This window comes from Rhinichthys klamathensis, unplaced genomic scaffold, assembly GCF_029890125.1.
Source record: "Rhinichthys klamathensis goyatoka isolate OS25496 unplaced genomic scaffold, OSU_Roscu_1.1 h1tg000036l_1, whole genome shotgun sequence".
In the NCBI taxonomy this organism is placed as follows: Eukaryota; Metazoa; Chordata; class Actinopteri; order Cypriniformes; family Leuciscidae; genus Rhinichthys; species Rhinichthys klamathensis.
In genome coordinates, this window is record NW_026606584.1 from 7987500 (window position 1) to 8003122 (window position 15623).

The following is a 15623-nucleotide window of genomic DNA, read 5'->3' on the forward strand; positions in this document are numbered from 1 at the left end:
AACATTGAGAAAGATTGTCACAGATCAGGTCCAAGGACTGGATTGTTACGATAGATCTCAAGGACAGATACTTCCATGTATCCATCCTTCCACAACACAGGAAGTTCCTGAGGTTAGCTTTCGGAGGCAAAGTGTACCAATATCAGGTTCTTCCATTCGGTCTAGCTTTATCACCCAGCACTTTCAGCAAATGCGTAGATGCAGCACTGACTCCGTTCCATCTTCAAGGTTTTAGCATCCTGAACTATATCGTTGATTGGTTGATTTGAGCTCAGTCACATCAGTTAGCGGTTCGACATTGAGATGTCGTCCTCACTCAAATGGAAATGTTGGGGTTAAGATTAAACCCCAAGAAGTGTGTGGTTTATCCAGCACAGAGGAACACTTTCTAGGCGTGGTATGGGATTCAGTTACAATGCAAGCAAGACTTTCCCCTGCACGCATTGAATCGATCCTGTTTGCCATAAACTGAATAATGCGATTCTAGAAGGTTGCTCAACTCAAGGTCTTTGGAGGGGGCATCATCTCTCCTGGCACATCAACTGCCTGGAGATGATAGCTGTCCTTCTTGCTCTCAATAATTTCCTCCCCGACCTCAGGGGCCACCACGTGCTTGTCCGTTCAGACGCTTGTCACCTACATAAATCATCTGGGGGGTTTTCACTCGCATCCACTCTGCAAACTAGTGCACCAAATCCTCCTGTGGTCCCTGATTTCACTCAGGGCAGCTTACCTGGGTGCCAAAATCAGGGAGCAGACATCCTGTCGAGGCAGGGGCTGAGGCCCGGGGAATGGAGGCTCCACTCCTATATGGTAGAGCAGATATGGGGGTGTTCGGCCAGGCAGAAGTGGATCTGTTTGAGTCTCGAGAGACATCTCACTGTTTACTCTGGTTCTCTCTCACACATTCAGCTCCTCTCGGACTGAATGCTATGGTTCAGACTAGGGCTGTTGGAACGAATTCCGAAATTCGAATATAATTCGAATATTAAAAAAATCAATACTATTCGAATGCTGAAGTTACTATTCGAATATTGTTTTTTTATGTATATTTTAATTTTTTATATATAAACAGGAAAGAGGCCGCACTATGCATAAATTGTTTTATTTGCACAAACGCGTTTCAAGAAGGCACGCGCCGAAACGCGTTTGTGCAAATAAAACAATTTATGCATAGTGCGGCCTCTTTCCTGTTTAACGTTATATATTCTAATCATCAGGCCAGCATTCTTAAAGTTTAAGTTTAATCATTGAGTGAAGCCTGCTCCTATTCCCATTCATTAATTTTTTTTATATGGAATCTTGCCTTTCTCGCCACCTTGACTTACACACATGTGAAAATGAAATGCTTTTGTTTCGTCTGATGAACAATAACGTTTTTGAATCGTAACACAATTGTGCACGTTATCCACGCTGTATCATCATAACAATACTGTCAAAAATGGTAAATGTTTAACAACGTAAAAAAACGCCCGTGAAGCGCAAATATCTTGGTGAAAACTCAACGGATTCGGCGAGCACCAAACTCGTTGGAACCGTCTAGTCAAACTGAAAAGAACGATATAAGTTTCAGAATTTTTGGTGGTGTTTTAGCGGAGATATTAGCCGAAAACCATCGGTAGCGCTTCAACCATATTCAGCACAAATAAAATGTTTATTGTAATGTTAGATGTCCTTCTAGTGGACAGAACGTGTAACAACAACCACATGCTATAGTGGCATTGGCGATCCATAAGCCTGAGTAATGTCGTAAATATTAATAATAGGATGAATTTGAGCATTTAATATTCGAATATTAAATAAAATAAGGAATGGAATTCGAATAGTATTATAGAGGAAGATTGACAGCCCTAGTTCAGACGGGAGTCTATATGCATTTCCCCCGATCACTCTGCTCCCGGGAGTTCTGGAGAGAGTTCGCAGGGTTAAGGTCTGTCTCACCTTAATATACCAGCGGTGGACGGGCAGAGTGTGGTTTTCGGGTCTTGTGTCTATCCTCGACGGCTCTCCATTAGAGATTCTGATCAGGAGGGACCTTCTGTCCCAGGCAGGGGGCTCAATACTTCACCCCCACCCAGAACTGTGGAAGCTGTGGGCTTGGCCTCTGCGGGGGCCCAGCTCATAGATTTTGGTTTCTCAACTGAGGTTGTTGAGACCATTCTTCACTCCAGAGCTCCTTCCACAAGGAAACTGTATGCCTTGAAGGGAAGAGTGTTCACTTCCTGGGGCAATGGTCGTCAGCTGGACCCAGTTACTGCCCTGTTGGTACAGTGCTGGAGTTCCTGCAAGAGCGATTCACTGCAGGGTTGTCCCCATCCACCTTAAAGGTTTATGTGGAGGCCATAGCTGCTAACCACACTCCTTTGGGTGAAATGCCTTTAGGGAGAGACCGATTGGTAACATGTTTCCTCTGTGGCACATTGTGGCTGAAGCCTGCAGTACGCACTGGGGTACCATATTGGGATTTTGCCTTGGTTCTCCAAGACCTGTCCCAGGCTCCCTTTGAGCCTATTGAGGAGGTTCCAGTCAAGTTTCTGACTCTCAAGACGTTGTTCCTCTTAGCTATCACTTCTCTTAAAAGGATAGGAGATTTGCAAGATTCTGTCGGTTGCCCCTTCGTGCTTGGAATTCGCACCTGGCATGGTGAAGGCGTTTCTTCATCCATCCCGGGTTACATTCCCATGGTCCCCACTAATGTGGCTAGATATAATGTACTGCAGGCCTTCTGTCCTCCTCCATTTCAGGATCCAGACCAAGACTGTTCGTTTGTTTTGGGTCCCCCAGCAAGGGGTCCTCAGCATCGAAGCAGAGGATGAGTAAGTGGATGATAGTTGAGGCTATCTCTCTTGCAGCTTCCAAAAAACAAACAATAGTTATATATTTGATAATTAAGTTCCATGATTATGAATGAATAGTTCCCCAAAATTGTCATCTTTTAATGAATTTCCCAGTTTTGAAGCCAAAATATGTCACTTCGTATGTGATTCGTGTAGATCCATTGATTTTTTTGCAATGGAGATCTTGGAATCACGGAATAAAACAATAATAAAAAAAATTATTGTGACTTTTTAACTCAGAATTCTGAGTTACGTCCGGATGGGATTCAGAACGTTGATCAAAACATAGATTGAGTAGATCGAGTCAATTAACACCCCCAAAGCTTCACAGTCGTTTCCTCTTCATGGGTTCGACATTTCATCCGGTAACATTAGCTAGTTTTGATTTATATTCTGTTTAATGTTTCATGATCGTGTTATTTTACATTTGCATAAGCAATCTTCTATCACTTGTTTCTGGTTCTTCTTCACATGTGTTTTGATCTGGAGATTCTGTACTATTTCAGAAGATACGTAATAACGCCCCCTACTGTATAACAGTGAAAACACGGATAGCCAGAAAATTCAGTCAGTGGCGGGGAAAGAGTGAAGTAGTAGTAAATTAAAATGTACACTACCAGTGGCCTAGCCTACAGGAAAATTCAGATACTCAGAATTAGGAACATATCTGTTTTCTTTATAAATCAATACATTCAATCAAAAGAGTACACACAACTACAAGTCAATTCTTAGAATACTTAAAGTCCCTGTAAAGGCAATTTTAAAAGAAAATTCTAAACACATTATAAATGTTAGAAATGTATTGCTAAAACATATTACAAAGACTGTGAACTGTGAAGTACTGAATTGAGTTATGCTACGTTCACACCGGACGCGAATAGCGCGTCAAATTCGTGCCTACCGCGTCTAGTTATACGCTTGACCACTTTGAATCCGTAAAAAACTAAACTTTGAAGCGAAATTTACGCACGTCTGAATCGAAACCCGTTGGCGGCCATCTTTTTTTATGTTGATCGAGCATTCATCGAGAGAGTCACCGCTCTGTATTTGCTCTGAATAGCATATATTCTGAATACGAGAGCAGAACGGCGGCGTAGGGGTCATCGTCGCCGTATTTGTGTCCACCAGACCCTTCAAAGGCGAACCCAGTGTGGCGAGTTTCACCATTTGCTCGCTCCAGGAGCTGCGCCTGGATGACGGCCGCTGTCAGCGGTACTTCCGCCTGTCCCGCGCCCAGCTTGATGACCTGTTGTCCCGCATCGGAGCGAGGATCACCCTCGCCCTCATCCACCTAATCTGTAATTTATTTTTGTTTTGATGATAAATGGAGCCAGCCTCCAAAAGTGATTAATCTGTCCTGTGATTTTTTTCTCTCTCACACACATCACTGTCCAGACACGAATGTTGGTTGTCTTTACATTATAATAATATTTCATATAGGCCTAATCTAGATATGGAATAAATAGCATTCAATACAAAATGAATATGTCTCATAGGCCTATATTGAAATCAAGTTTTATGTGATAAAATATTTGCTTTGTTGTGCATTAGAACTACATTAGAACCACCGTCAAATTACAAAATAATTTATTGAAGCATCCAGATACTTCACCACGTGACAGCAGCAAGCAGCTAGGCTCCTGATTGGTTAACGCGGCGCGAATTGACGCAGAAGTTCAAATTTTTCAACTCCGAATTCGCGTCAAACGCGTGAATGCACAAAATGCACCATTCGCGCGTAACGCGCGTAACGCGCCAGACGCTCAATTCGCGCCATTCGCGCGAACTTGACGCGCGAATGAGGCGTATTCGCGTCTACCGCGCCGCGCTCTACGCCTCATTCGCGCCGCAGGAATTTTTTACGCGCGTAACGCGTCTTTGCATTGACTTAACAATGAAATCACTCGCGCCTGACGCGCTATTCGCGTCCGGTGTGAACGTAGCATTAGACCGTTAAACAGTTTTTCACCATTGATATTTTACGGATTTTTTGGGCGGGGCTAAAACGGGGCTCGATGACGCACTGGAGCCCCTGAGCTCCTGGACACGCCCCTACTTGATGACGCACTGGAGCCACTGAGGCTGTCCGCTCCCCTAACAATTCATATCAGTTTTGCCGCTCAATCGTGAGTTACGGTCAGTAGCCTACTATTAGTTACTACAGCAGCCTACAGATTGCTAGCTAGCTATGCCTTCGTTACAGAAAAGCGTAGGCTACTACCTGGATGCGATCACCGGATCACATACAAAACAGATCGGTGTCCTTATTTAAATTTCCGAAAAACGATTAGCTACATCAAGAAGAAGTGGATTAATTTTGTGAAGAGCCAACCTTGATGGAGAGCTGAGGATCACTGCCAAAACCCGCCTCTGTAAGTGATCATTTTACACGGGATAGTTTTATAAACTTTCGTCGGAGACAACTGAGACATTCACTTATAATCCGTTGTTACTGGTGAATGGGGCCGAACCGACTACCTTCCGCCTCGGCATTCATCCTCCCGTCGCGCCGACAACTGGTGCCATCATCGGCAGTTCGTGCCCACTGCCCACCGTGCGAGCATCCATTCCGGCTGTAGAGTTGAGTGTGGCGACGGCAGCTTTCCCGCGAGTGGGCGTGGTTTCAGCGCAGCCAGCGGACACGCCCCCAGTGTTTGAGAGCAGAGATACTGCTCATTTTTTTCAAGATTTTGATAGCTTATTTTATGTACTTGCTGGCTTTTTTTATCATTCAAATTTGGCAGGGTGGCTAATAACACATTTTTCTGTGGTGTGACAAACTCAGAACACATACAAAATTTTTACTTTACAGGGACTTTAATTATACGTTTAAGTATATCTCGATCAAAAGATTGAGTACATCATGTATAGGCCAAATATACTTAGACCTTTCTGTCAGTATAAGTAAAGTATACGTAAGTGCAATTTTAATTATATTTCTGAGAAGTACATACAAAGTAGACAAAGTATACTTTCTTATTTTTAGTTTAAAATAAGTATATTAATAGCACACATCTTTTTCGTTGCAACATACATCGGTGCCGCGAACGACACATCAGAGGCAAAGCACAACCAAAACAATGTTGTTCTGCAAGATGCGTGGTTTTATTTCATGAAGTTTCAGTTGCTTTATGTAAAGTTTTAATTATCATTTTGAGTTGGATTTTTCCCCCTATGATACACAAATATTTCTGTTGTTTCCCATACATGAAAATGCTGGGCTATTACTGGCTTCCGAGTTAAGTTGCAATTTTGCTTAGTTAATTTAAAAAATATATATTATAGGCATATATCAGAAAATTAACCCGGCCACCATGCACAGGGGAGTATAAATGTCATCCCTGGTTAAGCAGACCTACTGTCTGTGAGACAGACCTGCATTGGATCACTGTAACACTCAACATCAGGCCTTGCAACAGGGGCCATTTATTCACTGAAGAACTGTCTGCATATCTTATTTCTTACAGTATTTCTATGTGTCCTTCTCATCTACTGTCTTTCTTCCCTAGAAGGATGTGACTGGTGGACGAGGAGAGTTTAAGCACTAATGATGTTTTATGGTGTCCGATTCTCCTTCTCTGGTGAGTTCCTGTTTACACCCTCACAGCTGGACAATGTCCAGGGGCGCGTGTGTGCATGGGTGGAAGACATAGTATGATCTAATTTGTTGTTCTCCCAAGGCCGCCAATATTGAAGCTAGATAATGTAACATAGTTAAAATCTTTTTCAAGTTGACTTTAATTATGGCCTATATGTCTCAAGTCAATAAGCTACTTAGAGTACTCTCTTCTACTATAAAATAGTTTTTGTCGAAGTATTCACTCACACATTAAGCATTATGAATGCATTTAATATCTTATGGTTATATTATACATTCTCTAATGTTACATACCTCTGCTATATAAGTTATATAGCAGAGGTATGTAACATTAGAGAATGTATTTAATGAGTTGTCAGCTTTTGCCTGCTTTTTACGCAGTCGCGCTGATTTTATTAGCTGCAGCGACCTCTAGTGGTCATCAGTGCATATTCACAACTGTCAGTTTGAAGACAGTTTCTCGCCATGTTTTGTGCTTTTGGCAGTGCGGTCGCTTATGAGAGAGAGAGTGTGTGTTCATCATGCCAGAGTCTGCATTCCACTCATTTGCCGTATGCTCCCTGAATATGTGCACATTTGCAGCTGGTTGTACAGGATGCTACTTGGCTGGACGGTACCGTTTCCAATGCCAATGGAAGGAGACAGGGGGCGAATTACTGAAATATAAACTGCCATTCTTCTGCACAATGAGACAACCACTCAAGAATCTCTGTAGGCTTCAGATATGTCAGCTGTATCAAGTGAAATACACCATTGTAGCTTTTGTGTGCTACTTCTTGCCTGGGAATGTTATCAGGAAGTGCAAGATCAGTTTTCACAGATGATATACAGACCTTGGCCTTATTGTATCCAGCTTTAAATGTGTGGCCCATATTAGACACAATTGCCTTTTATATGAGAAATAGGTCTATATACCTATTTGTCTGATGAAGCTGTTGAAATCAAAACATGTCTCTACTTTCTAACACTGGCCTCCTTGCTGTTTCAAGAGTCATAACAATATAGGAATACAATAACTTGTGAATTGTGATCTATTTTACAACCTAAACCATAACAGCAGTAAATAATCAGAATTAATAACCTGAATTGCTATTATTTACTTGCACTTTTTGTATTTATCATTGTCATTATACTGATATTCACATTGTGAGAAAAGTTCTGTACACTGTAAAAGAATTGCTGTAATTATGCAGCTGTTTGCCAGTAACTTACTGTAGATTTAAATTGATGTATATTTACTGGCAACAGTTTGTTCAAAGTTAAATGAACATTAAACATTAACAAGTCTTTGTCTTTACAGAATAAAATTATAAAATAACAATCAATGCAAAGCATTCTGGGAACCAGAAATCTTTATCAACCTTTTTCTGTTTTTTTTTCCCTTCAGATTTTGGTTCCCAGAATGTTTTGCATGAGGCTGTTATTTTAGTTTTATTCTGTAAAGATAAAGATTTGTTAATGTTTAATGTTCATTTAACTTTGAACAAACTGTTGCCAGTAAATAACATCAATTTAAAACTACAGTAAGTTACTGGCAAGCATCTGCCAGTAATACTGTAATTTCTACAGATTTTTTTTTACAGTGTAGGGTAGAGCAGGGCAAGTTGTCAGAGGAATTAGGCTATATTTTGGTAACTATAAGGTTTTAAGTCCAAAATACACAATTCTTTGCTTTCTCAAGCAGTGATTGTAGGTTTCAAAAATATATTTCAAAGTGCCTTATATTAGGATATTGTTCTGTGTAACTAAACTAAACTTCCAATAGCCTCTCATCATATTGTTGTTGTTGAGTAAAAAAGTGAGCACAATAAAGCCAAGACAGGGATTTATTTAAAATATTTATATTTCCTGTCAAATATATGAAACCCCCCGAAATAGAACATTCACTGGTGGGTATTTTGACAACCTACCCCATATATGACAGCATGCTATTGATCATAAACGGTCAGTGTGTTTAGTGAATTGTATAATTTTAATAATGGTTGAACTGTTTAATAGTAAAAATAAAATTAAATAAATAAATAAAAAACACTGAGGTAAAAATTGACAACTAGCATATGTCTCCCATTTATATAATGTTTGTTTTCTATTTCACACTTTGCCAATTAAACTGAAAAGCTAAAATTGGATGATATTGTATGAAGAGAGCTGGGTTCTAAAAAATGGTAAAACAAAAATAAAAAGACCTTGATACATCATCATGGATTCCTAAGGCAGTGTTGATTCAACTTTGATTCCCCAATGTGGTTATTCAGATCTCAGAGCAAATAATACACATCTGCACAGACATATGATACACTTGCTTTAATTATTTTTCTCTTTGGAAAAAGAATAAAAGAAAAATCATTGTTTCTCAACAATGCTGCCTCTAATTGTCAACGAATGGAGATAGATAGTGCAAATCTCTAGCTTTCAGCTTAAAACACAGCAATCTACCAAAGGACTCAATTTATTTGACGGGACCCCATAACAAACATTCCAGCCAGAGGTCTTTTTTTTTTTTTTTTTGGACGGTGCTCCTGTAGCCTTGGCACAAACCCACCACTATCTTTTATTCTTTTGTAATAATACATTAAGTGGAAAACAGCAGTGGGTCATTGACAATTCTCTTTCTAGAATGATCTGTAGAGGCGCAATTCGGCTCATTGCAGTAATGAGCATTAACAATGGACATACCAAAAGAATCAGAAGATTTTCTCAGCCTTTTGAAGAGAAAAAAGAATTGGTGATATGTAAAGCTTCTCTCTTTTTCTTCTTCCTCAGATATTCAGAGGAATGAAAACAAATATTACAGAAACATCCATTGCTGCCCATAATCTCCAGTGTGCAGAACTAATCAGTCTCCGCTTATTGCCCAAGGTCTCTCCATGTCTGATGAACATTGTTCGGCCCCCCCAACAAAGGCAACATTAAAGGCGAAGCCTTGCGCTCAAACAGCTCCGGCTTTGCAATCTACTTCAAATCCCGCATTCTTAAAACTTGTTTACAGAAAGATCAACAACAAAACTCCATGGGAAGACATCACTACCTCTCTGACATGAATAATTGAACTGGCGTGATAACCTTAAACTCTCTGTTTTTCCATAATTGCTTTGCTAAAAACATTCACAAAGAGCAGCACAAAGAATATCAACGACAGTTCTGCTAGTTTACACACATGCAATACTCAGTTAAAAGAGGTAGAGAAAGCCTCTGGCAGGGAAAGTTTTCAGAGTTTTGTAACTCGGAGAACACTTTCAAACTAGGAAGAGAGACAATACTGAATGATTACGAATGAAAACAAAAAGAATCAAACCTATACCAAAAAATCCTGTCAACACTACACACAACAACAAACTCCAGGAAGTTAAGTGGAGATGAATTCAACACATTTCCATATAACGACACTGAAAACAACTCACAAACTGACTAAAAGGAGAAGCACGAGAAAGCAAATAAGATCATTATTCTTTTTGGCTATTTGTGAGGGAAGGTCATGTTTCTATTATAATAAAATGAAATGGTTATTAATAATAAATGCTGCAATTTAAATGATATCGTTTGATACAGGCACACAAGACAAGAAAAATTGCCTGTACTTCTTTAACGGTATTCCTTAAAAACATGAAAGCTATTGCAAAATGTTACATCTGAATTGTTGCATGAACACACTGGAAAGACCGATGCCCTATTAGGCTATACATGTATAATTTATTAGAATTCTTTTGAAGAATTTCAATTCATGTCGTCCAAGGACTTGCATGTCCGTCCACACACTGAGACATTCTGCCACCTTGTGGCTTTGTCATCTTTTGCAAAGAGGAGGAAGAAATGGTTTTGCAGTTCACATTACACTTATATGTTTTGCATAATTTCCATACACACGCACACACACACACTCATGTTTTCATGTTTCCATAGACATAATGATTTTCATACTGTACAAACTGTATATTGTATCCCCTAACCCAAAACCTACCCATCACAGAAAACTTTCTGCATTTGTACATTTTCAAAAAACATAATTTAGTCTGATTTATAAAGCTGTTTTCCTCATATGGACCACAAATGTCCCCACAAGGACAAGGATTTAGGATATTGCCATATTGTTTTTATATAAATATATATATTCAAAGTGATCAAGTCTTCAAACGACATTATTAAACAGTGCCCCCACAACCATTGAACTTCTCCTCTCCCTTAAGGACAGGTGAACGCAGACGAGTGACCTTGAATTGATGGGCGAAGCGAGTGAAAAATATTCTTTCATTAATATGTTTAGGTCTCAGAGCTGCCAGTGAAACGGGACGGATGAAACACGGTGTGCTCTCTCTGCTGCCCTGCTTTAAAGACAAACCACCTCTGGTGAAATGATGAACTCTCTAATCCTTTGTATTCATTCTTCTGCCCCCAGATTTAAACGGGTACACTGTCTCTTTTCTGCCTGTTAACAGGCAGCAGTATAATAATGCAGTTTCCTGTGATGTTTCGACACCATTGCTCCAGGCTCAAGCTTAGTCGGCAGCGTACGGGATCAAGAAAAAAATGTGAGCCAGAAAATGGATAAAAATGGCCCATTGTACCCCAAGGTGGGGAATGATAACTACTAACGTGAGGCACAAACAGCATAATAAATTATTAGAGATTCTCTGCTCTTGTTCCAGCAGACCAAAATCAAACTTTTCAGCGTATGCTTGGCAGGCCATTAAAAGAATTACTTCATGGTCTGAAAACAGAGGCCTAATGTTAATTTGGATATTTCATCAGAAATGTACAGTTCACTCTCCAGATTAATCAACATTGCTGTGCTTCAAGAAAATAAGGTGCTCCAGCATTGGACACAGATATTTTTAAACTTTCTTTTAAAAGGAAATTAATGATGTATTATAATCAATTCACATACAATATTTATTTGATTTCGTTGGCTCATCACATATCTCTCTGAACCCACAGATCAGATGTCAAATACATTTGATGCTATAAGTTATCATGCGCTCATTAATCTAAATAAAGGGATTTCAATCATGTTAAATTGTTAAACTGTACAAGACTGTGAATTAAGAGAACGAAAGCAAGAAAAAGAAAGAAAGAAAAAGAAATGTCCCCTTTTCAGTATACTGCATTTTAAAGGGGACCTATTATTCCCATGTTTTCAAGATGTAATTTAAGTCTTAGTTGTCCCCAGAATGTGTCTGTGAAGTTTCAGCTCAAAATACCCCTCAGATAATTTATTATACCATGCTGTAAAAATGTTTTGAGATGAAGGAAAAACATGCTGTTTTCTTGCATGTATCTTTAAATGCAAACAAGACATTTGGAGTCCAGGCCCTATCCCCTTTCCAGAAGAGGGCGGAGCCTGGTGGTGCCTCCAACTCTACCAAAAACTAAAACATCTGTTTGGTTTTGATTATCATCTCTATCGCGGTCAAGCTCACATGACATTGCAGTTCTTCATCATCATGAAAGTTTATTATCTGCATGCGTTTTAAAGCCATATCAGTCTAAAACTTCTGGTTTTCTGAGAGCACACATCCAAACTAGCATGTGTACAGAGATTAAACTAGGTTGTCTTTCACGTCTTATTGCGTTTAAAATGTCAAATAAATACGAGGTTATGTCGAACAAAGTTCACATAAACATGTCTGTGAACGTAAACAGCAAAGAAATTTCATGTGTATATTAGATCTGTGTATTAAAGTGAAAGGAGCGTAGCCTAATAGCTATATTGTTATCTCAGCCTCAGACGTCATGCCCACAGACCGTTGGCTGAACGTCTGATGCATATGGCACACTTAACAGGAAACACTTCAGGATTTTCAAAGTCGTCATCTGATTGGTTGAATTCTACATGATTTCCGGGAGACGTGCGTGTCAAGTTCTTTAATGGCCCGCCTGGAAACAAAGATGCCGTGACGCCAAACCCCCTCTAGGAAGAAGAACGCCGTCGTGTTTACATCTGTGACAATGAGCGCTTATCAGGATCATAAACGCTGGATTTTCAAAAGTATGTGAAGTATGTTAAGTTCACGGCATAGATTCTCTAAAATACGTCCAGAAGGTTTGCACACCGGTCTGTTATTGTAGGGACATCGACTTTACATTTTCACGCCCCTAAACCTGACGCTGAACAAAACAAACTGTGATTGGTTGCTTTACATGTCAGTCAGACGGCCTCAGGGCGGTCCTTGGCCAATGAAAGATAGAGTCCACACCTGCTGCCGTCAGTCTGAAGGTCTGGCTACGCGACACTAAATATATACCTACTGCTATTAATATGAATCAAACAACAAAAGAAAAACAGAAAATAACCCACTGCTCTTGATAGAATTTACTTTAGTAGCTTTAATTAGAATACATTTCTTATTTGAATGCTGCTGCTGTTAAATGCTCTGGGAGGAGATAAACATGCCGGACTGAGTACAGCCAAAAGCTATACCTATAGAAAGACGGTTCACCCCTTTTATTGACGAATGGGAGAAACGCCCAATATGGGGAATACGTCCCTCCTTCTAAGGCCTTGTCCACACGGACACGGGTATTTTTATAACCAGAGTTTTTCCTACAGCGTTTAAAAAAAAAATCCCGTCCACACATGCTCGGTCTCCGTCTACATGAAAACGCAAAAACACGCTATAAAGCGCGGTCAAGAGCATGCCACGCCAGCAGGCAGCGATATAAACCTTAACCATAACGTCAAACACAGCGGATAACGGCGCACACTTTGACGTCGCAAGGCAAAAACCCCGGTTTCACTGTCTACACGACAACACTGTAATAACCGGCGTTTCTGAAAATCCTCACCCTGGCAGGGGTTTTCAAAAATGTTCGATTTCAGTGCGTTTTCGCGTGGATGAACGGCCGAACCGCGTAAAAAAAGTCACGGTTATAAAAATACCCGTGTCCGTGTGGACAGGGCCTAAGTAAAAGAGCCAATTGCCAATTGCCAATTGGTAAAGTCATTGCATCACTGCTGACGTTAGAAGCTCCGGTTGCAATATAAACCTGAGACTTGACCTTAGAACTGCACATGCACATTGGCTGGTCTAGCCTGAAAAGTACACTTTTTTTAACGCTATTTGAGCATAAGAAACAGTTCATGTCATATTTTGTTGCTGATTTAATTATTTAATTGTTATTTAATTGTGAGTTTGTCAAGCAGTTTTTGAGATTTCAGGATTCCCCCATTAAAATAGATAGGACTCGGTCTTGGATGCCCGAAATAGCTGCCCCGAGGCATTGCAAATATGGCCGCCGAGTGAACAGACTTTCCTTGAAAGAGACTTTTTTTGGTACAGCTCACTCAGGACGGGGTCTACGCTAATAGGGCAAAGTCCATCAGCAGTCGTGGGCGGGCATAGGCATTTTGTGACATCACAAAAGGTATAATCTGCAACAGCTTGTTCTGAGATACTGCTGATGATTTATGGGGATTAAAAAAAGAGGAGTGGGTGGATTTTTTGCACACACACCTGGAACAATCCTATAGTTAGTAACAGTTTACAGTCGGTAGACAATTAAAGTCACAGTTCCAATAACTTAGGACATTTAAGAGTCCTTTCTACGGACTCTGAAAAACACCAGAAGAAAGATGTCCAGGGTCCTCGATCACTTGTGTGAAGATAAGGATAAGGAAGGCATAAGGACTGCAGATGTGGCCAGAGCAATAAACTGCAATGTCCGTAATGTAAGACGCAGTGTTACAGGGAGACAGGAAGAACAGCTGATCGTCCTTTCAGTGCCAAACAACGTCTAGCTATATGTACATATAAGAAATTTGCTGGAAAAAAGCAGTTGAGGACGTTTCTTTTTTTCTTTTTCTTTTTTGCTGAGTATTAAATAAGATTATACATAAAATATTGATGCACATATTACATTACATTTTATTAAAACTTTAGATTCTTAACTTTAGCTTTGGTTAGTTTACTTTTAACACAGTTTTTTTCAAACAATAAATAACAGACTAACAGACAGTCATTCAGGTCTAAATAAAAAATGTTACACAATTATAGCTCACACAACAGACAAGTCTGTGTATTCAAATTCGTCAAAAAAATGAATATGGTAATTGTATAACTATGCTTATAACTGGACATATTGTAACAACACTTTTGCATAAAAATGTGTTGCAAATGTCCAACTGGCTACGAACCCCACTCCATCTTTCTTTTACCTTGCATAGTTTTGTTCATGGATTTTAAAGATGTCACACAACTGTCCATGTTGGTATTTGTCTAATTTGTCTAGCTTCTAGGGCATAAATCCATACATTTCTTTGTGGTATTTGAATTCATATGAATTTCTCTAGACTAAATCATTTGTACACTTTTGTACAAACTGCTTACATCCAACTGAGGGTTAGGTTTAGGGGTGTACCTTCATGTTATATCTTTTTTTTTTTTGTATGACTCATACCATATGACACATATTGACACCAATCCACAGATATTGGCACGACAAGGCCAACAACAAAAGGTATGAGATTATATGCTTAATTTTAAAATTTGTTTGACACATTTATTTTGTTTTTCTAATTATGCACAATTATATGGTTAGCTGCATTATTTGCATTGATTTAACATTGTTTTTTTTGCTGTACATGACAAGCCCTGCGACTCATTTTCCATCATGAATCATGACCCACTAGTGCTAGTTCTTCTACCCAGTGGTTTAATTTATATATATATATATATATATATAAATATATATAAAGAATTCCAGTCACTGACAATGTTATGAAAGAAAACTTTCAATGTCAATTACACTTTCTATCACTGCATGTAGAGTTTAAATATGTGGTTTAAAATACATTTGACCCATCTTTATAGTAACAAAACTGATATGCAAAATATCTTATTCCATTCCTTTAAATTGTGATCTCACATTACACAAAAATAAAAAAATAATGCAATTCAGGAATTCATTATAGTATGCATATAAACAAGACAGTTGCCTGTATCTATTATCAAACAACTTAAAACTGCAATCTCCACTAAAAGTATAACAATTTCCAACAAGAAATGCTTACAATCCTTTTCCGATAAAACAATAAGCATTCCAGCCAATTATGATGTTATTATTGACCAAATCACTAGGTGTGCAAGTCCACCTCTACTCCCCACCATCTTTTCTCTATTTTTTTTTTTTAACACCAGCAGTAACTTCACCTAAGAAGAATTCACCCTCTGTCTCTGGAATAATCCATATCGCGA